The sequence below is a fragment of the Hippocampus comes genome, unplaced genomic scaffold (assembly GCF_001891065.2).
Source record: "Hippocampus comes isolate QL1 unplaced genomic scaffold, H_comes_QL1_v1.1 scaffold545, whole genome shotgun sequence".
Taxonomy (NCBI): domain Eukaryota; kingdom Metazoa; phylum Chordata; class Actinopteri; order Syngnathiformes; family Syngnathidae; genus Hippocampus; species Hippocampus comes.
The window spans coordinates 28,584-31,525 of record NW_017805080.1 but is presented as its reverse complement, the minus strand read 5'-3'; the positions used below and the strand labels follow the sequence as shown (position 1 = coordinate 31,525).

The following is a 2,942-nucleotide window of genomic DNA, read 5'->3' as shown; positions in this document are numbered from 1 at the left end:
TGCAGCAGCCCCACCCCACCTCGCAACAGCAGCAGCAGCCGCCGCCCCTCATCCGGCCCTCCAACCCTCCGCCCCCCCGTCTCAATCCCCGCCCGTCCGCCGCCCAGCCGCCTTCGGCCGCGACGCTCCACCAATCGGACGCCGCGTCGTCTTCGGCCCTCCACTGACCCGCGCCGACGGCCGAAATGGCCCGTTTGTCGCGGGCCGCTCGGGCGAGATGAGACAACGCCCCCCGGTGGCGTTGGGCTTTGCGGCCACACTTGAAGGCGGCGCGGCGCGGCGAGCTATCAAACAGAAGCGTGCTAACCGCATGTGCCGCAAAGTCAGAGCTACACCGTGGGGTGGGGCGGTGGATTCTGCGTGCGTGCGTATACGTTGACGTATATGTAATTTATGTGTGTGTGAATATATTGGCCCAAATATTTGCAAGCGTGTGTACTCGAGGCCGGAAATAATTCGGCATGGCATTTTGCGCGCTCCAATTCCTCTTTTGCGCCTCCTCCAAACACAGAATAGCGAAGAAGTCAAGCGTCCCCAAAACGCCAGCTCGCTCGTGACGTCCCGCCCGAGTCCACGAGCGTCGCCGTGGCGTCCGCGCGTCTGGCGGCGGCCGAAGAGCCCGCGTCGCCGGCGTTCGGACAAAAGGGGGTATTCGGCCGCGCCGTTGCCAATTGCCAAGCCGATTTGAGACGGAGCCGGCGGCTCGGGTGCCTCAAGCGCTTCCTAAGTGCACATACATCTGGCCGCAGGGGGGGGGGGGCGCGGATCGGCCCGCCCGCTTGACAGAACCGTCAAGGAATTGGCTTCCGTTCCCTCCGCCGGCAGGAGTGGCTCCCGATAGGATCTTGTGTCAAGTCGTCATCTCGGTCGTGTTACTTGTCGATTGATTGATTTGTCCTCACTTTTGACGTCTTGCGCAATAAATGTTCTCAAAAAGACAGCAGATGGATTTTCTTTTCAAATCGATTGAGCTTCGCGTCCGAACACGTCAACGGAGAGCAGGAACAATCCTTGAGATAGATCGAGATGATATACACGCTCGCATACATTTGATTTGGATTTCCAAAGAGGATGTTTGCTTCATGTGCCATTTCTTCCTCCCCAAGTCCATTTTCCTCAAATGGAAATCGAACAATTTGAGGTTCGGAACGAATGAATCGCATTTGGTTCCGATGGCGATCGCAAACGTTTGGAGGAACGCGCAGCGGGTCACGGAGCCAATCGCTCGGAACTCGAGGCACCGCCGTGGCCCACTCGCGACGTGCGTGCACTTTGTATTGAAACGGATCCATTTTCAATTTCAATAGGGTGTGTGTGTGTGGGGGGGGGGGAACCAGGCGTGACAGGGTGCCCATATTTGGAAGGGCGGGCGCAGTGGCCTACCAGGAAGTCAAGACTGATAGCTTTGCTCCCGATTTGGACGAGGAGCAGACAAGACGGCGCGCGGACAAGACGGCGCGCGGACAAGACGGAGCGCGGAAAGCGGCGGCGAGGCAAGCGGCAGCGGCTCGATGGGGACGCGCCGCGAATAGCAAAGCGGAGAGCCGTCCCCGTCGCTGCGTGAAACGTCCGCTGGCCGCCGTCCAAACGGAGGAACCGGCCTCCCCGTCCACGCGATGGCCGCAATGAAGTCGAGCGAGCGGTCGCCAGAGGTTGGAGGAAATCCCGGAGGATGTCGGCGGCTTCTCCAACTTGCGCTTGCCGGTTCTGAGCATCCCGTGCCTCCCGCGGGCCGTCCTCCCGCCCCACTTCTCGCCGCACAACTTTGCGTCGGCGACGCCCCGTGGGCCGACCGGATGCCGGCACCCGAAGCTCGCGCGGCGTCCACGAGCGGCCGACGGGTGGCCACCCGACCCGGGAGAGTCTGTCCTCACGGCGACGTCTATGACCGATCGCGGTCGGGCTCGAGCGCCGAGGTGAGTCGCGGTCCGCCTCCGCCGCTTTGAACCTCGGCTCGCGCCGATCCCTCTCGCCTCCGCCATCCGCCGACGCGCTCCGGAAAGAAAGACTCGTCACTGCGTGATTGTGTTTGTGACCGAGAGGTGGCACTGTAGGGCCTCCCCCTGCAGCTGCGCACCTGCTGGTCGTTATCCAACGAGTGCTTGCCAAGGACTCCCGGCAGGACCGGCCGCCCGGTGTCGGCTCGTTGTTGCCGTTTGTGTTTGTTCTCAGTCACGGTTTTCTTTGCTACTTTGGATTATTTGCTTTTTCAGGACTTTCTTTGTTTCGCTTTGAGTTTTCTCGATGTTTGAATCCAATTTGTCAAGTCCACCGCCAGCTCCTCCCTCACCACCACCTCGCAAACGTGACACTTGCCTTGTTTTCTTGCACAAGCTTCGTCATCAGGACTTGACCGAGTTTTTTGGATCGGGCTGTCATCGAGTCTTGACGGAGCACGTCGCAGGTCTCGAGCGGGTCTCCGACGCATCGTGAGTCGACCTGAAGTCTGAAATTCTCCCCGCGTCTTCGTGCGGCGGGAGCCGGACTGAATCGACGGATTTCTTCCTGGGAGTGACCTTGGGAGCCGTCCTATTTGGACATCTCTCTGACAAGTAAGTCCGCAGACGGGAAAGTGGCAACTAAGCGCGAGTCTCGCGTGACTCGTGTTCGCCTCCGCGCAGTCGTTAGTATGAAGCGTGAAATTGAGGAAATCTTTTCCACACGTGACGTCTCCTTCGGGCCGCTCGGAAGAGGGCGCCGGACCGGTGGCCCCAAAAGCGGGAATGGCGGTCGCTTGGTGGCGGCGGGCCGACGCGGACGCGCGAGAGCTTGCAGCAAGATGACGGCAGGCCGGGCAGGATCGGAAAGGCCGTCCGTCGCTTGAAAATGTACCCCGGGAGGCAAAAACCGTTTGGGCCCGATGACCAAACGCTTTGCGCGTGCAACTTGACGAAGCGAGTTGCACCCTGGATTGCGCCCGGCCGACCTGCAAAAGTGACCCC

At 60.7% G+C, this 2,942-nt stretch overlaps 1 pseudogene; it reads left to right on the top strand.

Annotated features, from left to right (window-relative positions):
- The first annotated feature begins 1,511 nt into the window (after positions 1 to 1,511).
- Positions 1,512 to 2,942, top strand: part of LOC109513122 (solute carrier family 22 member 7-like) — a 5,416-nt pseudogene continuing 3,985 nt past the window's right edge.